Source organism: Plecotus auritus (genome assembly GCF_963455305.1).
Source record: "Plecotus auritus genome assembly, chromosome: 2".
Lineage (NCBI taxonomy): Eukaryota > Metazoa > Chordata > Mammalia > Chiroptera > Vespertilionidae > Plecotus > Plecotus auritus.
This window is the reverse complement of record NC_137771.1, coordinates 109,517,531-109,540,192: the sequence shown is the minus strand read 5'-3', so window position 1 is coordinate 109,540,192 and position 22,662 is coordinate 109,517,531. Positions and strand designations below refer to the sequence as shown.

Here is a 22,662-nt window from a genome sequence, read left to right as displayed (position 1 = left end):
TGCTCGGCACCTACATATTAACCCGCCATCGTTGTTGGGTTAATTTGCATACTCACTCCTGATTGGCTGGTGTGCATCACAAAGGTATGGTCAATTTGCATCTTTCTCTTTTATTAGTGTAGATACATTATTCTATCTGTTTGGGTAGCTTTTATTCATTCATTTTTTCAGAATTTTATTTTAAAAATATTTTTATTAATTTCAGAGAGGAAAAGAGAGGGAGACAGAGAAACATCAATGATGAGAGAGAATCATTGATCAGCTGTCTCCTGCATGCTCCCCACTAGGGAGATCAAGCCTGCAATTAGGACATGTGACCTGACCTGGAATCAAACTGTAACCTCCTTATTCATGGGTCAACCACTAAGCCATGCTGGCCAGGCCAGAATTTTCTTTTACATTTTTCATTTTAACATGTGAACTTAAATGAGCTTGTTTTGGTCTTAAAAATCTTGCTGATATTTTAATCAAATTATAATAAATTTATAATCAACATTGGGAGATTGACATCATTATGGTTTGTTGTTGTTGGCTTTTTTTACCCAAGAATACGAAGTTACTGTCCAGTTGTTCAAGTGTCAGTTATTGGGTAACATTTAAAATTTTTATTTATACAGATTGTGCACATTTTTGTTAAGATCATTCCTAGGCATCTTATGTTTTGTTGCCATTGTACATTTTCTTTGATTATATATTTCATGTACTGTTTTAAAGGATATGTATTTATATGCATGTTATCTCTCTCTTTCTCTCTGAAATAAATTTAAAAATATGAAATAAGATTATTGATTGTTAGCAAAAAAATCAATATGAACTTTTGTTTCTTCACCATATAAGCAAGTATTCAGACATTTTGGGAGTACATGTCTATCACCATTTCCTGAACAAAGATTTTAAAAAATATATGGTAATACTGATTTTCAGAGAGAGAAGAAGGGAAAGGTAGAGAGAGACTGAAACATTGATGAGATAGAGATATCACTTCAATCGGCAGCCTCCTGCGTGCCCCCTTCTGGGGATTGAACCCACAACCCTGGCATGTGCCCTGACCAGGAATCGAACCAGCAACCTCTTGGTGCCTGAGAGAATACTCAATCCACTGAGCCACACCAGCCAGGCTGAACTGAGATTTAACAATTAAACTAAAGTAACTTATTCTCAACTGAATGATTATGTCAATGAATACGGAACAACCTACTAATTTATCTTGTGGATGTAAAACTTTTATTTAAAGTTTCAAAGGTGGGAGCGCAGCATCGGACTTCTAAGGGTATAAGCTGCTTGAGGAAGGGGGCAGGCAGACCGCCTTGGACAGTGCTGAAATTGATCATGCTGAGTAGAGGTAGGAAAGAGGCGGCCAGCCAGTTCATTTGGCTGCAGATGGCCACTGAGTAAGATGCGCTTTCATCCCTCTCTGAGAGCTGGCCCATTTTATCCAGTTCGGTCAACATGGATTTCAGGGAAATTCTCATGATAGCTTCTAAAGGACAAGGAACCAACAGCATGCCATAAAGGTATAGTTTTGCAGTGGGTCCTCCCAAAAAAAGACACCAAAGTTAAGGGTGTCCAATCAGCAGCATACAAGCTTTACTCAGAAGAAAAGTGGAGGAGCTTGGACAAAAAGCCTTAGAGAAAAGAAAGAAGAACTAGTGAAAAAGTGAATTGAGCTAAAACATGAGAAGAAAGCAAGAGCTATGGCCAAGAGGACAAAGGACAATTTCCATGGTTAAATGGGATTCCTGTTGAGGAAAAGTCAAAGAAAAGACAGGCAATGGAAAGCCACTAGTCCGGGAACAGACCAAGAGTATGAAATGGAAGAATTCTTAGAATACAATCAAGCAGCATCAGAGCAAGAACCTCCTCCCAAAGTTGAAAGTAAACCAAAGGTCCCTCTTAAAAGTGCCCCACCATCATGAACTTCACTGACCTACTCAGGCTGGCTGAGAAAAAGCAATATGATGTGAGAGTCCATGTCTCGCATGGTTCTGGGTTTGGGATCTGGAGATGGGCTATGGGCAAATGATGAGACAATACAAGAAATAATAACTTGGAAATAATGAGGGCCTGGCATGGGCAAGGACTTCACTGGTGCCCAGGCCCTGACAGCCTTTTATTCAATTTTAGATACACATATTGCCCTTAGGCAGGCAATTCTGGTAACAGACAGACTATCTTAAAGGTCAGTAAATATTAGTAAAGATTTACTTTGAGACTATTTGGTCAGGAAATTGCTTGAGCCACCATTGTCTCAACTAAACAATCAGTGCATAGCTTTGGCCCTTGCCAGAGCTCAAGGTTCACAAGCCTTCTACATTACTTGTTTACACTTTTCTGATAGGGAAGGCATGTTGTAATGTTGAAATTGAGATCCAACAAATCCTCCTCCATGCCATGAAATGGAGTGATTAGCTTCAACTTATAGATAGGATGCATTCCCCTTCCATTTTAGGGTGCGATTGTTACTATATGCAAACCCATAGGGGCTCCAATACACAAAGGAAAAACTGTTATTAAGTTTCTGCTGGTGGGGTGGTCACTATAACAGTCTTGCCAATTAATTTCTTCCTCGGTGGGGTGCCATTCTTAAGACTTTTTACATAACGGCTTAGTGTGTGTGGGGGGGTGTCTTAGTAAAGTTAAATTTTCTGCACCTCTCCCCAGAGCAAGTAGTGATAGTAGATATATTTGGGCTTTTGCTTCCTCCTCCTTTGCTGTCCATGTTAGCCAGGAGCCTCTTTTTAATTTTACACACAAAGGAGCTGTGGTTTGGTTCTGTGTCATACAAAAGGGAAGCTAGGTGGTGATACCCATGTAATTATACTTTGCCCATATACTTCCTTGCCCCACCCGTGGTCCTCCTGGGTGACCAAGGTGTTTGGTGTTATTGGTGACTACATTAGGAGGGGGATCAGCCCACAGAAGGTGTCTTAGCCATGGAGGGTCAGGAACATAATCCAAAATACTTCCCTATTTGCCCCAGTAACATTACCGCACAGCTGATGACTGCTAACAGGCTAAGAAAGACGTTCTCAGGCGTTCTTGGGGTTCTGGTCTCCTCACAAATTCTCTCAGCTTTCTGGACCATCTTCTTCACCATCCCTCAGGTGACCTCTGGGCTATTTGTCTCGTCCTCCTCCCATTCCTTATCTTCAGTGGGTTGCTTGTGGCTGCTGCTATCTGCAGCTGCGTTAGTCGATTGTCTGCAGCTGTAAGGCGTGGCTCCAGGTGCAAGGTCCTCATTAACCTGGCCAGAACCTCCATTGTTGAAGTTTAATACTTCTTGTGGGAATCCACATGGGCTTCGAGAAATTTTCAGGAAATATACAAGCGTAGCCTTGACCAAATGTTAACAGGGGGTTGGGGCCCTTCCATAAACCACACTCGGGATCTTTCCATTTAACCAGACCATTTTCCTTTGGCTTATTCTTACACCAGTTTATTCCCATGGGTGTCTTGCCATCAGCATCACAAGTGAAAAAATTTAAAGTAATTAAGGCTTAGTGTAGGCGATTTCTCCATATTCCCCCTTTTCTGTATTTCAAGTTGAGATTTTAGCCTATGATGCTGGCGTTCTATAATTGCCTGTCCCTGCGAGTTTTATGGTATTCATGTAATGTGCTGAATTTTCCACTTTTTACAAAATTGCTGGAAATGACAGGTTGTGTAAGCTGGTCCATTGTCAGTTTTAATGATTTTTGGAATTGCCATGACAGCAAAAGCAGCTAGGCAATGATTAATAACCTGTTTTGCCGTTTCCCCAGTAGATGCAGTAGACCATAGGCCCTTTGAAAAGGTATATAGAGAGACATGCAATGCCCCAAGGTGTCCAAAAGGAGTATAATGTGTTACATCCATTTGCCAGATATGTTCCCTTATCAATTCTCAAGGGTTAATTCTTGTATTAGGCCCTTGAGGCAGATGTAACATGCAAGTGGGACATTCTCTGATAATCTGTTTTGCCTGCTGTCAAGTAATCGAGAATTGCTTGGACAACATTTTGGCAGGCTGATGAGATTCTGAGGCCTGTTTTAACAAAGCAACCAATTGATCAGCATGTGCATTTCCTTTTGTTAGCCGGCCAGGTAATACACTGTGAGCCCTGATGTGAGTGTACAATCTGCTGAACTTGTTTAAATAGTAAAAAATAAACTTTGGTTACTGAGCCATTTTAACCGAGCAGTTTCAATTCTATTCACTAAGCCCACAGCATAAGAAGAGTGAGAGATAATATTAAGAAGCTCTTGGAAATCCTGCAATGCAGCCTTAATAGCCTCTAATTCAATTCTTTCTACAGAAGTATGACTGGTCAGTATGACTCAGTCTGAATTCATTGTATGATAGGCAGCTTTACCATTCGATAATCCATCAGTAAAAACAGTTAATGCTCCAGGAATAGTTTCCTGCCTAGTATTTTTTGGTATAATATAAAAATTGTAGTAATTTTTCTTTTAATAGGTGACAACTAAGTTCCCCTGAATATCCACTTAGTCCAATTTGCCAATTCAAATCAGTTTGAAATAATATTTCTAATTGCTTCCCAGTGAGGGGAAGGTAAATGCATTGGGGTTCTTCTCCTCTAAGCTGCCTGCAGCGCTTTCTAAGTTGAGGTATCAACTGAGCCATAAGTTCTATATATGTAACCGCTGTTTTAGAGAATTGATGCCCTAGGTGGACCCATTCAATAATAGCAGGAGAGTTTTTTGGAAGATGACTCCAGTGGGACTATTTGCAGCAGGGTTAATCTGTCCCAATAAAGACAATTCAGGCTCTACCCATGCTACTTGGGCTGAGGAGATTGCCTGCTCAATTCTTAGCAACTCCTTCCTAGCTTCATCTGTTAATGTTCAGGATGAGGAAAGATTAGAGTCACCCCTAAGTATATTAAATAAATTTGCCATTTCTCCTGTAGAGATTTTCAGATAAGGTCTTAACCAGTTAATGTCCCCTAATACTTTTTGAGTCAGTTAAAGTTTTAAGGCAATCTTATTTCCACCTTTTGAGGCCTAATATGTTGGTTTTCAATTATGGTTCCCAGATATTTGAAAGGCATTTCTTTCTGTACCTTTTCTGGAGCAATTTTTACATTGACAAAGTCTGCTCTTCCCATGGACTTGCTAAGAGCAAGTCATCCTTGTAATGAATAATGTAACATCGGGAATATTTGCCCCTTAAAGGCTGAACAGCTTGAGCTACATATTTTTGACACTAGGTGGGGCCATTGGCCATTCCTTGAGGCAAAACTTTCCATTGATATCTTTTCATGGGTTTTATATTATTAATAGCTGGCACTGAAAATACAAATCTCTGTTTATCTTGAGGTTCCAAGGGAATGGTGAAGAAACAATCCTTAAGATTTACTACTATAAGAGACCAATCTAGAGGAATTTGCAAAGGTGCTGGGAGTCCAGGCTGTAAAACTTCCATGGTATGCATAGTAGTGTTAACTGCTCTAAGATCATGTAACAATTGCCATTTTCCTGCGGCCTTCTTAGGTATAGTAAGTATAGGTGTATTTTGAGGACTATTGGAAGGCTCTACGCTCTATTTGTTCCTGTATTAATTCATGAATTGACCTAATTTCTCCTTGGTTAATGGCCACTGATCCACCCATATAGGTCTATCTTCTTTCCATTGTATAGGATCTGCATGAGGGTGAGGAGATTGAGCAGTGACCACTCCTCAAAAGGTTGACATCCTAATCCTCGTATTCCTGGGTTTCCTTTGGCTTAGATGGGCTCTTTAATTCCCTGATTATTTTTTCCTAAGCTTTGACCAGTCTGATATCCCATCTGAGTTATTAACTGCTGTCCTTTGCCGGTAATAATACGAGCTTGTAAAACTTCTAAAACATCCCGGCCCCTTAAGTTGACTGCAATCCCAGAGACTATGTAAGGCTGAAACCATCCTATCTGTCCTTCTTCATCTTGCCACCTTAACACTGCAGCACTGCATTGTGTATTATCAGGAACTCTGACTCCCATGATAGAGCTTATAGCTTCTACCATGGACCAACTTAGAGGCCAGAATTCTTTGCTGATAATGCTGACATCCACTCCAGTGTCTATTAAACCTTTAAACCATTTTCTCTCTATTCTTAAATTAATCATAGGATGGGTTTTGCTAATTTCATCTATCCAATACATATCTGAGCTTCCAAATCCTTGTGTTCCTCTTTTCCTATTTATAGCTTCGCCTTGCTGAATAAAAGGTAGAAGTAGTATCTGAGCAATTCTTTGTCCTGAAGTAATTTGCATAATATGATTACATTCTAATATGACCTCAATTTCTCCCTCATGGACTGAATCTATGACTCCAGGCAGAACAGTTAGTCCTTTCAGAGTTTTTCCACTTCTCCCTAAGATTAATCCTAAAGTTCTTGGTGGCACAGGTCCTCAGATTCCTGTGGGAACAGCTTGCCGAGCCATATCGGTGTCAAAGTGACCACTATAGTACTGTTAAGAACTAGGCCTGCGCTCCCTGGAGTGGCTCAGATGAGGGAGTCCACTGTGAGCCTTGCAGGGCAAATTTCCCCTATTGCTGATGGGGCTGGGTGGCCGTTTCCCTGTGGTTGGCCATTCCCTATGTCTTGATCTAATGGCTGCCCATTTTTATGAAATTTCAATCTATATTAACCAACCCAATGGTTTCCCTTCTGACTTCTAGGACACAGAGAGGTTTAATCTGTGTTGATTGAATTGGGAGGCAGAATGCTCATGCCTTTCCCTAGACCGCCACCTTGTGTCCTTCTTGGTCGCTTACATTCTTTTTTAAAATGTCCTGTTCTTCCACAATTATAACCTTTTATTCCCCAGTGTTACAGCGGCAGCGAGTAAGTTTGCTTGAAAAGTGCCTGACCCCACATTCTGACATGCTCGGATCATTTCTGTAATGGTACTATTTTTTCTCAGAGGCGTCAGGCATTTCTTACAATCAGCATTAGCATTTTCATAAGCTAATTGCTGAATTAAAATGTCTCCTGCTGTTTCATGTTGAATCTGTCATCTCACTGCTTGAGTGAGGCAAGCCATAAAGTCAGAAAATGACTCTGTGGGCCCCTGCATACATTTACTAAAAGCTCCCTCAGGGTCCCCTTTTGATGGTAAAGCCCACCAAGCTCTTCTTCCACAAAGTCTAATTTGCTTGTATGCCTGTTGCACATAATTTGGCTGATTTTGCATGTCATTATATTGTCCCAGTCCTGTCAGCATTTCATAAGTTATTTGAGCATTCAGCCCGCAGTTTGCATGGGCTTGCTCCTGACATTTCTCAAAAAATTCTCCCTTCCATAGTAAATAATCTCCTCCGTGAGCCAGAGAATGCCAATCATAAGGAGCTAAGAATGCTTCAGAAATATTAGTTATAATTTCTCCGGTAAAAGAGCTATAGGACCATTCTGGACTATGCTTTCACGTAAGGCCTTTATCATTTTAAAGTCAAAATTTTCATGCTGTCTTATTATATGATTCAGGAGCTGTGGGTCAGCTACTTGTATAATAGGAAAAGCAAGTTGGTCCTCCACCGTCATGTCCTTTAATCCTTCTTGGATAGCTCTTTGCATAGGTTATTCTATTAATGCTGAATTAAATGTTTCAGGATTAGGACATGGAGGTGAAGGGGGCCATGAAGGCCATTCCTCCAATTTTTCTTTTTGCTCCTTTTTAGGAGAGGAAGGTGCAAAGGGAGGGGGTTTATCTTCTTTTATTTCTCTGGAAGGCTCTAGCAAATGCAATACCATGTTCCACAAGGAAAAACAATTTAGAGACAAATTTTTCCCCTGCTGCTGAGGTTTTTTCAAGTTCTGACTAACTCTTTCCCAACATTCAACATCTAATGTACCTTCTTCAGGAAACCAGGGATTGTGTTCTATAACAACATGCAAAAACTGTAAGAGAATACCTTCTGACACTTTATCCTTAAGCATGCAAACCAAAAGTCTACAATAAAGCTTCTCCCCTTTTGAAAAATTCTGCCCCATTAGCCTGGCTAAGAAAAGATGTTCCCACCCTACTTACAGATCTCGACTTCCGCAGCTGGCTGTGGGCTTTGCACGCGGCGAATTTCCCCACCTATCCGGTGAATTCTTTTTCCCCACCTTGCTGGTGAAACTTTGTTTTTCTGCTTCAGGCAAATCTTCTCCAGACATCCATCATTTGAGGTGCCAGATGTGAGAGTCCACGTCCCGCATGGCTCAGGGTTCGGGATCTGGAGAGGGGCCATGGTCAAATGATGAGACAAGACAAGAAATAATTATTTGGAAATAATGGGGGACCAGGCAGAGAGTCCAATGCAAGGGAAAGGACTTCACTGGTGCCCAGGCCCTGACAGCCTTTTATTCCATTTTAGATGCACATATTGCCCTTAGGCAGGCAATTCTGGTAACAGAAAGACTATCTTAAAGGTCAGTAAATATTAGTAAAGATTTACTTTGAGACTATTTGGTCAGGAAATTGCTTGAGCCACCATTGTCTGAACTAAACAATCAGTGCATAGCTTTGGCCCTTGCCAGAGCTCAAGGTTCATGAGCCTTCTGCATTCCTTGTTTACACTTTTCTGATAGGGGAGACAATGGCTAGCTTCCAACAGTATGGATCAGTGGAAATCAAGGTAGTGGAAAAAAAACACAGAAAAGTGGCCTATGATTGCACAAGAACTTAGGGAGTGAAAACTTCTTGAATGAAAACATATGAAAAAGAAGTCTGAAGCAGATGCAGGACTACCTCTGACCAAAATGGTGCCCTCTCATACAGAAAGTATGGGCACAAAACCTAGCAGAGTTTCCAGGGACAAGCAACCTTCTCCCAAAGGTACTCCCCTTCCTCATGCTGAGAAGAAATCCTGACCCAGCACAGATAATAAGAAACATTTAGGTTTGTTTTCATCCAAATCCATGCCAGGAGAGAGGACCAAAGTAGGATCTAGCAACTGTTCCCAAGCCTCACTTCAGAAGGACCATGACAGGCCTGTTTTCAATGGGGCTGGAAAGACCCACTTGAGCACCTTTTCACCAAGTGTTTCAAAGACTTCAGCTAAAGGGAGTCAGAAATCTGTTATTGAGCACACAGCCAAAAATTTCCTCTCCATCCTAGCCATTCCAGACCTGGACCTGTGGTCTCCCCACAGAAGGCTAAGAGTCCAAGTGTCAGGCAGTCAGGCAGCGGCTCCAGCCTAGCTCCTGGGCAGCCCATCACAGGGAGTCTTTAGCCTATGGTTAGTTCTGGCTCCGTGCCCAGGCACCAGAATGGCAGCTCCAGCTCAGGACCTGAGCAATCAATCAGTGGGACCAAGAGACCAGCCAGTGACTTAAATCCTCCTGGAATAACAGTCAGCAGCACAGGTGGCTTTGGATGACCCATCAGTGACCCAGGTAGTTCTAGGAAGTCAGTGGTCAGTTCTGGTGACTCTGGGTGGCCTGTGCACAATCCACATAACCGATGACCAATGAGTGGCTCAGTGCCCCCCAGGCGGTCAGTCAGTGGCTCTGGGCGATCAGTAAGTGGCACAGTTTCAGCTGGACAGACTGTCAGCAGTTCAGGCCCTAGAAGACCAGTGATTGGCTTGGGACCTGGGTGAATAGTTAGTAGCTTAGATCCCCCCATAAGCCCAAATGCACTTTTGTCTCAGAACCAATATTTTCTAAGAATATCATTACCTGGCCCACCAATGGACAGATGAATGGAATGAAGCCTTCTTTAGCTGGCTACAGATCTGCCCAACATTCTCAAGGGTTTCCCTTCCCTGGTGGTTACAAAAGACAGTGAAAATATGAAGAGGATGAAGATGAGAACTATGACTCCAAAATGGAATATTTTATCAAAGATGAAGGAGAATCTCAGGAAGAAATATCTAAGCACATTCTTTGGCTATGACCAAAGAAAAATACAAAGATGAAGAAGCAAAGAGTTAAAACCAGGTATGCAAGAGGACTTAGAGGGAATGAGATGGGAGGAAGAAGCAACAAAATGCGAAGAGGTCAAGAAGCTGAAAAGACGTTAGCTGCTGCTTTTATTTATTTTTGTGAAACACTGGAGACACTCTACTGGAAAGAAGTCCTGCCTTTGGACTGAAGAAGGCCATTATCATTTTAGATTTACTAGTGGCCCAGTGCACGAAATTCATGCACAGGGGTTGGGGGAAGGTGTCCCTCAGCCCGGCCTGCACTCTCTCCAATCTGGGAAACCTTGGGGGATGTGTGGGATTGGGCCTACACCGGCAATTTGACGTCCCTCTCACAATCCAGGACTGCTGGCTCATAACCACTTGCCTGCCTGCCTGCCTGATTGCCCCTAACCGCTTCTCTGCTGGCCTGATTGACACCTAACTGCTGCCCTGTTGGCTTGATTGCCCCCAACTGCCCTCCCCTGCCACAACATGCCTTCTCCGCCAGGACCCACCTCCTATGCATGAGGCGGAGGAGATGCTGGGACCCCCAGGCCTCACCACACGAAGTGGCTGCTGGGCCCTGCCTCCTCTGTGCACTTGGCCATCTTGTGGCAGCCATCTTGTGGCAACATCACGTGCAAGGGCAACCTAGGCTTTTATTAGTATAGATACTTGGTTCCTCAAGGACAAGGAATGGATACTATACACTGAGTGGCCAGATAATTATAATATCTGAATGCATAATTATCTGGCCACTCAGTATATATATATATATATATATATATATATATATATATATATATATATATATCCTATCTAATAAAAGAGTAATACGCAAATTGACCACACATCCACCACACCCACAAGCCACGCCCACCACCCAATCAGGAGCAAGTATGCAAATTAACCCAACCAAGATGGATATGGCCATGGAGAGAGCAGGAGGCTTGGGTTTCCCCTGCAATAGAGTAAGCCAAGCTTTCAGCCTGCCCTGGCTGGCCCAGGCCTCTGCTCAAGGCTACAAAGTTTCAATTATAGAAGATAAACAAATCCCAACAAAAATGGCAGCAGCCACGGAGCTGGAGAGAGCAGGAGGCTTGAGTTGCCCCCGGCGATGGAGGAAGCCAAGTTTCCGCAGCCCTGGACTGCCTTGGCCTCCACTCAAGGCTGCAAAGTTTCAATCATAGAAGATAAATAAATCCCAACAAAAGTGGCGGCGGCCACGGAGCAAGCAGGAGGCTTGGCTCCACTCAAGGCAACAAAGTTTCAATTATAGAAGATACCAGTTCGTCCACTTGGGTCTCCGGGAGGCGTGGCCAATCTGCAAACCACCACAGGCCCCTCACCCAGACTTCCCCATGCCCCAAGAGAACCCCCACCCTGATCTGGGACACCCTTCAGGGCAACCCAACCGGCCCCCACCCATGCACCAGGCCTCTATCCTATCTAATACTATCTAATACAAGAATAATATGCAAATTGACCGACACTCCAACACACAAGATGGCTGCCCACATGTAGTCCAAGATGATTGCCCCCATGTGGACACAAGATGGCCGCCTCAAGATTGCCAGAAGGGGAACGCAGGTAGGGGTGACCAGGCCAGCAGAGGAGGGAAGTTGGGGGCGAGCGGGTCGGCAGGGAAGGGCAGTTGGGGGGGTCCCAGGCCTTTAGGGGAGAGCAATTGGGGGGACCAGGCCTGCAGGGTAGGGCAGTAGGGGTAAACAGGCTGCCAGGGGAGCAGTTAGGCATCAATCAGGCTGACAGGGGAGTGGTTAGTGGGTGATCAGGCTGACAGGCAGAAGCAGTTAGGGGCAATCAGGAAGGTTGGCAGGTGAGCATTTGGGAGCCAGCAGTCCTGGATTGTGAGAGGGATGTCCAAATTCCCGTTTAGGCCCAATCCTACCTGGTAGGATTGGGCCTAAACGGGCAGCCAGACATCCCTCAAGGGGTCCCAGATTATATAGCATAACTTGTTTTTTATATAGCATAACCTGGGATTCCCCCGTGCTAGAATTTAGCGCACCGGGCCTCTAGTATATATATATGTATGTATATGTATATGTATATGTATATGTATATGTATATGTATATGTATATATGTGCGTATATATATATATACACATATATATGTATATATGTGTGTGTGTGTATATATATATATATATATATGTATATACACACATACACACACACACACACACACACACATATATATATATTATATATTAAAGGCCCAGTGAGTGCATGAATTTTTACATGGGTGGGGGTCCGGCCAGCCTGGCCAGGGGGAGGGGACATGGGTGGTTGGCCGGCCTGCCTGCTGGTCAAAGGGACAATTTGCTTATTAGCTTTTTATTATATAGGATATACACCAAGTGGGCAGATTATTATGCATTCAGAGATCATAATAATCTGGCCACTCAGTGTATATTTTGAGCATAAAGTATTTTCAAATACTTTCCAGGGTGAAAGCTGTAGTACAGATGACATAATGCCCAGTGAGTGCTCTTAGGAAGTGAACTGCTCACAGGTACCAGCCTCGATCCTAATGAGCTATGCAATCTAATGTGGGGCCCATTCAACAGCCAGCCAATCTTCTTTGGTTCCTTTGCTATTTTAAAAAGGAAAAAATATTGCCTCTTGACTTCCATAATTCTGTTGATGGGTGAGTAGGGCAATAGCCGGCTCCCAATCAAATTTATGTTGTCTTTTTATGAGGAATCTTACCCTCCCATGAATGTTGTCAGCAATGAAGTGACCTGTTCCAATCTATATATTTGGATTGAGAACTTGAAAATGTAGAGTAGGCTTTATAATTATACTAGAAGCCCGGTGCACGAAATTCATGCACAGGGGGGGAGGGGTGTCCCTCAGGCCAGCCTGCACCCTCTCCAATCTGGGACCCCTCAAAGGATGTCCGACTGCCCGTTTAGACCCAATCCTGGTGGGTCTAAACGGGCAGTCAGACATCCCTCTCACAATCCAGGACTACTGTCTCCCAACTGCTCGCCTGCCTGCCTTCCTGATTGACCCTAACTGCTTCTGCCTGACAACCTGATCACCCCCTAACCACTTCCCTGCCAGCCTGATTGATGTCTAACTGCTCCCCTGCCAGCCTGTTTGCCCCCAACTTTCCTCCTCTGCCGGCATGGTCACCCCTAACTGCCCTCCCCTGCTGGCCTGATCGCCCACAACTGCCCTCCCTTTGCAGACCTGGTCCCTCCCAACTGCCCTCCCCTCCTGGCCATCTTGTGGTGGCCATCTTGTGTCCACATGGGGGCAGGATCTTTTACCACATGGGGGCATCCATCTTGTATGTTGGAGTGATGGTCAATCTGCATATTACTCTTTTATTAGATAGGATAGAGGCCTGGTGCACGAGTGGGGGCCAGCTGGTTTGCCCTGAAGGGTGTCCCGGATCAGGGTGGGGGTTCTCTTAGGGCATGGGGCAGCCGGGGTGAGGGGGCCTGTGGTGGTTTGCAGGCTGGCCACGCCTCCCGGCGACCCAAGTGGAGGCCCTGGTATCTGGGATTTATTTATCTTCTATAATTGAAACTTTGTAGCCTTGAGCAGAGGCCTGGGCTGGTGAGGGTGTGCAGGAAAACTTCGCTTCTTCCATTGCTGGGAAAACCCAAGCCTCCTGCTCTCTCTATGGCCAGAGCCATCTTGGTTGTGTTAATTTGCATATTCACTCCTGATTGGCTGGTGGGCGTGGCTTTGTGAGTTTAGCGGGGGCTATGGTCAATTTGCATATCACTTATTAGATGGGATGGATGTCATCTCTGACTTTGAAGTAAAAAGTAGAATAAGTTATATTGTATTCTATATTCATGGATTGGAAGCTGAGCATTCTTATTCACTGATTTAGGTGATTAGGCAATTAACAAAAAAATTTCAAGTAAAAAAACAAGTTATGCTATATGGTGTAAGAATATTCTTTTCCAAATTTTCCTTTCAGATTTATTGTAAAATAGACAATGTTACTGTGCTGATTTTTATCTAAAAAGTCATTTTATATTGTAGAAAATATATTTTATTCAAAGATTAGAATTGAAAGAGTAATAGTTTAAAAAATAAGCAAGTGACACGTGACGTTCCCCTTATTCCCCCATTAGAAAGATATTTATTTCGGAATCCAAAGGGCCCTTGTGTCTCTTGATGTTAATGACTTTGTATTTTTATCTTAAAATTCCTTAGCAATTAATGGCAAAAAAAAAAAAAACCCACAAAAGCTAAATTCATGTGAATCAAGAGAAAATATATAAATAAATAAACTTTCAAAGAGTACCAAAATTTTGCATTGGATGTACTGATTTTAAGCTCATTGTTAAGAAATAAAAATTGTCTCCCATTCTTTTCTAAAATATTTAGTTGGAAAAAAACTGGTGTAAGAAGAGAACTTTACAAGGAGTTCCTTTTAATTTTTTAAAATTCTTTATTGTTTAAAGTATTACCTATGTCTCCATTTCCCCAATTGGCCTCTCCCTGGTAGCTCCCTCCCCCACAGCACATACTCTCCCTCCCTATTGTCTGTGTCCATTGGTTATGCTTATATGCATACATACAAGTCCTTTGGTTGATCTCTTCCCTCACCCTCCCACCCACCCCACCCCCCGCCTTCCTTCTGAGGTTGGATGGTCTGCTCGATGCTTCTAAGTCTCTGGATCTATTTTTGTTCATCAGTTTATGTTGTTCATTATATTTCACAAATGAGTGAGATAATGTGATATTTATCTTTCTCTCCAGGACCATCCATGCTGTTGTGAATGGTAGGAGTTCCTTCCTTTTTACAGCAGTGTAGTATTCCATTGTGTAGATGTACCACAGTTTTTTAATCCACTCATCTGCTAATGGGCACTTAGGCTGTTTCCAAATCTTAGCTATTGTAAATTGTTCTGCTATGAACATAGCGGTGCATATATTCTTTCTGATTGGTGTTTCTAGTTTCTTGGAATATAGTCCTAGAAGTGGGATCACTGGGTCAAATGGCAGTTCCATTTTTAGTTTTTTGAGGAAACTCCATACTGTTCTCCACCGTGGCTGCACCAGTCTGCATTATCACCAGCAGTGCATGAGGGTTCCTTTTTCTCCACATCCTCGCCAGCACTTGTCATTTGTTGATTTGTTGATGATAGCCATTCTGACAGGTGTGAGATGGTACCTCATTGTTGTTTTGATTTGAATCTCTCGGATGATTAGTGACTTTGAGCAGGTTCTCATATGTCTCTTGGCCTTCCTTCTGTCCTCTTATGAAAATTATCTATTTAGATCTGTTGCCCATTTTTTGATTGGGTTGTTGGTCTTCCTTTTGTTAATTTGTATGAGTTCCCTGTAAATGTTGGAGATTAAACTCTTATCAATGATAACATTGGCAAATATGTTCTTCCATGCAGTGGGCTTTCTCATTGTTTTCTTGATGATTTCTTGTGCAGAAGCTTTTTATTTTGATGTAGTCCCATTTGTTTATTTTCTCTTTAGTTTCCAGCGGCCTAGGAGCTATATTGGTGAAGATATTCCTTTGGCATATGTCTGAGATTTTGCTGCCTGTGGATTCCTCTAATATTTTTATGATTTCCTATCTTACATTTAAGTCCTTTATCCATTTTGAGTTTATTTTTGTGTATGATGTAAGTTGGTGGTCTAGTTTCATTTTATTGCCTTTATCTGTCCAATGTCCCCAACACCATTTATTGAAGAGACTCTTTTGACTCCATTGTATGCTCTTGCTTTGTCAAATATTAATTGAACATAATGGCTTGGGTCGATTGCTGGGTTTTCTGTTCTGTTCCATTAATCTATATGTCTGTTCTTGTGCCAGTACCAGGGAGTTTTGAGAGCAGTGAGTTTGTAATACAGCTTGATATCTGGTATTGAGATTCCTCCAACTTTGTTCTTCTTTCTCAGGATTGCTGCAGCTATTTGGAGTCTTTTTTTTTTATATCCCAGATGAATTTTTGGAGAGTTCATTTTAGGACTGTGAAATATGCCATTGGCATTTTAATGGGACTGCATTGAATCTATAGATTGCTTTGGGTAGTATGGACATTTTAATGATGTTGATTCTATGGTATGTTCTTCCATCTGTTTATGTCTTCCTCTATCTCTTTTTTCAGTGTCCTATAGTTTTTTGAGTACAGGTCTTTTACCTCCTCAGTTAAGTTTATTCCCAGGTATCTTAATGTTTTTGGTGCAATGGTAAATGGGATTTTTTAAACCTCTCTTTCTGTAAGTTCACTATTGGTGTATAAAAATTCCATAGATTTCTTGGCATTAATTTTGTATCCTGCTACGTTGCCAAATTCATTTATTAAGTCTAATAATTTTTTATGGAGTGTTTTTTTTTTTTACATACAGCATCATGTCACCTGTGAATAATGATAGTTTTATGTATTCTTTTCCAATTTGGATATCTTTTATTTCTTCTTCTTGCCTAATTGCTATGACTAACACTTCTGGTTCTATGTGGAACAGGAGTGTTGACAGTGCGCATCCCTGTCTTGTGCCTGTTCTTAGGGGAAATGGTTTTAGTTTTTGCCCATTGAGTATGCTGTTGGCTGAGGTTAGTCGTATAAGGAAGGCTTTTATTATGTTGATGTATGATCCCTCTATTCCCACTTTGCTGAGGGTTTTTATAAAGAAAGAGTGTTAGATTCTGTCAAAAGCTTTTTCTGCATCAATCGATATGACTATGTGATTTTTATCTCTCAATTTGTTTGTGTGATGTATTATGTTTATTGATTTGTGGATATTGTACCATCATTGCATCCCTGGGATAAATCCTACTTGGTTATGATGTATGAATTTTTGTGATGTAATGCTGGATCTGATTTGTTACAATTTTGTAGAGGATTTTGGCATCTATATTCATGAGGTATATTGGCCTATAATTCTCTTTCTTTGTGGTGTCTTCATCTTGTTTTGGTATTAGGGTAATGTTGGCTTCATAGAATGAGCTTGGAAGTGTTGCTTCCTCTTTAATTTTTTGGAATAGTCTGAGGAGGACAGGTTTTAGTTCTTCTTTGAAAGTTTGATAAAACTCCCCTGTGAAGCCACCTGGACCTGAGCTTTTGTTTGCTGGAAGCTTTTTGATGACTGCTTCAATTTCCTCCATCGTTAACAGCCTATTGAGATTTTTAGATTCTTTCTGATTGATTTTGGAATCTTGTATTTTTCTAGGAATATGTTCGTTTCCTTTAGGTTGTCTAGTTTGTTGGAATAGAGTTGTTCATAGTAATTTTTTTTTTACAACTAGTGGCCTGGTGCATGAAATTCATGCACATTAAAAGGGAATTAAGTAGAGGAAATATTTTAATATTGCTATTTGACCTTTCTCTATAATAGAAGTGTCAGAGATGAAAGAAAATTAGTAAAATGTCTATGAAGATCTCAAATCTTCCTCCTGTCAGTATCTGGGGTGCGCCACAAGATCCAGAGTCAAGTCCCCACCCACCAGCGTGTGCCTTGAAATCACTCAAGATGCAGACCTGGCTGGCTCCACCACCATCAAGCCCCACACTGGCTGGGGTTGCAGCCTCAGGTCCTCTGGCCCGGCACCGGGCAGGGGGCACAGCCTAAGGTCCCCCATCAAGCCCTGCTGGGTGGGGGGCATGCCCTCAGGTCTCCCGGCTCAGCCTCTGGTCCCCCGACCTGGCCTCCGGTCCCCTAGCCTCAGCATGGGGGCAGGGGGCATGGCCTCAGAGCCCCTGGCCTGGCCTCAGGTCCCCCGGACCCAGTGTGATGGCATGATGGCATGACCACGTGATGACCTTTTGCATATTAGCTCTTTATTATATAGGATACTTTATATTTCTGTGAGGTCTGTTGTTATTTCACCTCTTTCATTTCTGATTTTGTTTATTTGGGTCCTCTCTCTTTGCTTCTTGATGAGCCTGGCTGGTGGTTCATCCATTTTGTGTATACTTCAAAGAAAGAGCTCTTGGTTTCATTGATCTTTTGTATTGGTTTTGTTTTGTTTTATCTCTATGTCATTTATTTCTGCTCTGCTCTTTATTATCTCCTTCCTTCTGCTCACTCTGTGCTTTTCTTGTTCTAATTCTTTAAGTTGTAGAGTTAGATGATTTATTATCATTTTTTTCTTGTTTTTTAAGGTAGGACTGTAGAGCTATAAACTTCCCTCTCAGAACTGCTTTCACTGTGTCCCATTGATTTTGGATTGTTGTGTTTTCATTATCATTTGTTTCCAGGATGTTTTTAATTTCTTCTTTGATCTCTTTGGTAACCCAAACATTGTTTAATAGCATGCTATTCAGCTTCCAAGTGTTTGATTTTTGAATTGTTTTTATTGTAGTTTATTTCTTTTTTTAATATTTTATTGATTTTTTACAGAGAGGAAGGGAGAGGGAGAGTTAGAAACATCGATGAGAGAGAAATATCAATCAGCTGCCTCCTGCACACCCCCTACTGAGGATGTGCCCACAACCAAGGTACATGCCCTTGACTGGAATCAAACCTGGGACCCTTGAGTGCATAGGCCGACGCTCTATCCACTGAGCCAAACCGATTAAGGCTGTAGTTTATTTCTAATATTATGCCATTGTGGTCTGAGAAGATGCTTGATATAATTTCAGTCTTCTTGAATTTGAAGAGACTTTGCCTGTGACCCAATATGTGGTCTATCTTTGAATATGTCCGATGTTCACATGAGAAGAATGTATATTTACTGGCTTTGGATGAAATGTTATGCAGATGTCAATTAAGTCCATCTGATCTAATGAGTCATTTAGGATTACTGTTTCTTTTTTTTTAAAATATATTTTATTGATATTTTTACAGAGAGGAAGGGAGAGGGATAGAGAGTAGAAACATCGATGAGAGAGAAACATCGATCAGCTGCCTCCTGCACACCTCCTACTGGGGATGTGCCCGCAACCAAGGTATGTGCCCTTGACCGGAATCGAACCCGGGACCCTATAGTCCGCAGGCTGACGCTCTATCCACAGAGCCAAACCGGTTTCGGCAGGATTACTGTTTCTTTACTGATTTTTTGTCTAGATGATTTATCCAGTGATGTCAATGGGATATTAGAGTCCCATACTATGATTGTTTTGTTGTCAATCTCTTCCTTCATATCTTCGAGGAGGTGTTTTTTTTTTAATTTATTTGGGTGCTCTTGTATTGGGTGCATATATGTTTATCACGGTTATATCCTCTTTTAGTACTGATCCTGTTAGTATTATGTAGTGGCCTCCTTTATCACTTGTTATGTCATTTACTTTGAGGTATATTTTATTATATATAAGTATTGCTACCTCAGCTTTTTTTTTTCTTTTTCATTTGCCTGGAAGATATTTTCCCATCCCTTCACTTTCAGTCTGTGTGAGTCCCTTCTTCTAAGGTGGGTCTCTTGTAGACAGAAAATGTATGCGTCATGTTGTCTTATCCATTCAGCCACTCAATATCTTTTGATTGGATCATGTTTTAAGTTATTATTGATAGGTAGTTGTTTGTAGCCATTTTTATTTTTTGTGCCTGTGTTCCTCCTTCCCTTTTTATTTATTTTTATACCATTCCCTTTAGAATTTCTTGCATTGCTGGCTTGGTGGTGATAAACTCCCTTAGAATTTTTTTTTTTGTCTGTGAAGCTCCTTATTTCCCCTTCAATTTTGAATGATAGCCTTGCTGAATGTAATATTCTTGTATTCAGTCCCTTGCTTTGCATCACTTTGTAAACTTCCTTCCATTCCTTTCTGTCCTGATGTATTTCAGTTGAGAAATCATTTGATAATCTAATGGGAGATCCCTTGTACATAACTGTCTGTCTCTCTCTTGCAGCTTTATGATTCTCTCTTTGTAAACTAGAAACACAAATCAGAAAGGATATATGCACCCCTATGTTCATAGCACAATTCACCATAGCTAAGATTTGGAAACAGCCTAAGGGCCCATCAGGAGATGATTGGATTAAAAAACTGTGGTACATCTACACAATGGAATACTATGTTGTGATAAAAAACAAGGAGTTCTTACCATTTGCAACAACATGGATGGAGCTGGAGAGCATTATACTAAGTGAAATAAGCCAGGGAGAGAAAGATAAATATCACATGATCTCACTCATTTATGGAATATAATAACAACATAAACTGATGAACAAAAACCGATAATCAGAATGTCAAACCTCAGGGAAGGTAGGGGATGGTGGGGGTAAGGGAGAGAGATTAACCAAAGGACTTATATGCATGCATATAAGCCTAGTCAATGGACACTGACAACAGGGGGGTAAGGGCATGAATGGGGGGGTTGGGGTAATGGGAAAATAAGGGCACATATGTAATACCTTAATCAATAAAGAAATTAAAAAAATATTATCTCTTCATTGTTAACAATTGCCATTGTAATTACAATGTGTCTTGGTGTGGGTCTTTTGGGGTTCGTCTTCTTTTGAACTCTCTTTGCTTGTGTGACTTTTTTCTTCCCCACATCAGGGAAGTTTTCTGACGTTATTACTTCAAATATGTTTTCTAACCCTTGTTCCTCTTCCTGTCATTGTGGCACCCCTATTATTTGTATGTTGCTTCATTTAATGTTGTCCAAAAGTTCCCTTAGGCTCTCCTACTGTCTTTTAATTTTTTTTTCCCCAATTGCAGTTCAGTTTGGGTGCATTTTTCTTCCCTGTCTTCTAATTCATTAATTCGGTCTTCCGCTTCTCCTAGTCTACTGTTGAAACTTTCCATAGTGTTGTTTATTGAAGCTACACACTATTTCTTCTTGGTTTTTACATAAGTTGTTGATTTTTTCATCTATCTGGTTTATGAACTGTATGACACTTATTTTGAATTCTTTTTATGACATATTGCATACCTCTGTTTCAATTAGCTCAGTTTCTGGCGATTCCTTCTTTTCTATCCTTTGGGGATTTCTTTGTCTCCCCATTTTTGCTCTCACTGAAGGACCTAGGTCGAGTCATGTGGGGGCTGCACCTCAGGCAGCAGTGGCTCCTTGGGTGGCAGCTGCTCCTCAGGCAGTCATGCAGTGGCTGCTCCTCAGTTGGCAGAAGCTCCTCTAGTGGGTGCTGCTTGTGCCACTGCTCACAGCAGTGGTGGCTCCTCTATCTGGTGGGGGTGGGCTGATCTTCCATCTACTGCTCCTTGGACAGGGGGAGGCTGCTTATGAAGCTGCTGCTCCTTGGATGGTGGCGGGCAGCTCATGCAGCTGCTGCTTCTTGGATGGGAGCGGGCTGTGCAAGGCTGCTGCTCCTCGGACAGGGACAGGTGGCATGCAGCTGCTGCTCCTCGGATGGGGGCACACTGCTCGTGGGACTGCTGCTCCTCAGTTCTGAAGACTAGAAGGCCAATATCAAGGTGTCACTGTCAGGGTTGAATTTTCATAAGGACTCTTTTCCTGGTATGTAGATGTCCGCTTCTTCACTGTGTCCTTACACAGCTTTTCTTCTCTCTCTGGCCTTCTACTAGTATTTCCACCGTGATAAAGTGGCTCTCACTTCTTCCTCAAGTTGGCAGAGAAGAAGCGTGAGGGTGCTGAGTGGCTCTCAAAGTTGCAAAACCAGCCTGGTGGCCACATCTCTTCCAGGATGTGCTGAAGGCGCTCCCAAGATGAGTGGGCAAAACTCAGAGCTCCATGGAGGCCGCCCTGGCCTTGGAGAGGAACCCAACCCAGGCCCTTTGGAAGCTGCAGGCCCTGGGTCTACCAGTGCACTAAATTGTATGCTATTGCCTCCTTTGTCAAATATAAATTGAGCATAGTTGCTTGGGTTGATTTATGGGTTCTCTGTTATGTTCCATTGGTCAATATGTCTGTTCTTGTGCCAGTACCAGGCAGTTTTGAGAACAATGGCTTTGTAATATAGCTTGATATCTGGTATTATGATTCCTCCAATTTTGTTCCTCTTTCTCAGGATTGCTGAGGCTATTTGGGGTCTTTTTCAGTTCCATATGAATTTTTGGAGAGTTTTTTCTAGGTCTATGAAATATACCATTGGTATTTTAATGGGGATTGCATTGAATCTATAGATTGCTTTGGGTAGTATAGATATTTTAATGATGTTGTGTCTACCAATTTATGAACACGGTATATTCTTCCATTTGTTTACATCTTCTTCTATCTGTTTTTTCAATGTCCTGTAGTTTTCTGAGTACAGGCCTTTTACCCCCTTAGTTAAGTTTATTCCTAGGTATCTTCGTTTTTTGGTGGTGGTGGTTTGTTTTTGCAATGATAAATTGGATTTTTTTTACTTTCTCTTTCTGTGAGTTTATTATTGGTGTATAAAAAGCCATACATTTCTGAGTGTTAATTTTGTATCCTGCTACATTGCGAAATTCATTTAAGCCTAGTAGTTTTTTGATGGAGTCTTTAGGGTTTTCTATGTAGAATATCATGTCATCTGTGAATAAGGACAGTTTTACTTCTTTGGCAACTTGGATGCCTTTTATTTTTTTCTCCTTGTATGATTGCTATGGTTAGCACTTTCAGTTCTATGTGGAACAGGAGTGGTGAAAGTGGGTATCTCTGTCTTGTTCCTGTTCTTAGGGGAAATGATTTCAGTTTTTGCTCACTGAGTATGCTGTTAGCTGTAGGTTTGTCAAATGGCCCTTATTATGTTGAGGTATGATTCTTCTATTCCCACTTTGCTGAGAGTTTTTATCAAGAAAGGGTGTTGGATTTTGTCAAGTGCTTTTTCTGCATCAATTGATATGATTCAGTTATTTTTGTCTCTCTATTTGTATATGTGATGTATCACGTTGATTGATTTGTGGATATTATACTAGCCTTGCATCCCTGGAATAAATCCCACTTGGTCAT

At 41.8% G+C, this 22,662-nt stretch overlaps 2 pseudogenes across 2 annotated transcripts; both read left to right on the top strand.

The window, feature by feature from the left end:
- Positions 1-1,449: 1,449 nt before the first annotated feature.
- Positions 1,450-9,348, top strand: LOC308241174 (protein SPT2 homolog; annotated as a pseudogene). Its single transcript has 2 exons — positions 1,450-1,960; positions 8,590-9,348. The product of its transcript is annotated as a protein SPT2 homolog (transcript).
- Positions 9,349-9,438: 90 nt separating this feature from the next.
- On the top strand, positions 9,439-9,993 carry LOC308241173 (protein SPT2 homolog; annotated as a pseudogene). The gene has a single exon. The product of its transcript is annotated as a protein SPT2 homolog (transcript).
- Positions 9,994-22,662: the final 12,669 nt, after the last annotated feature.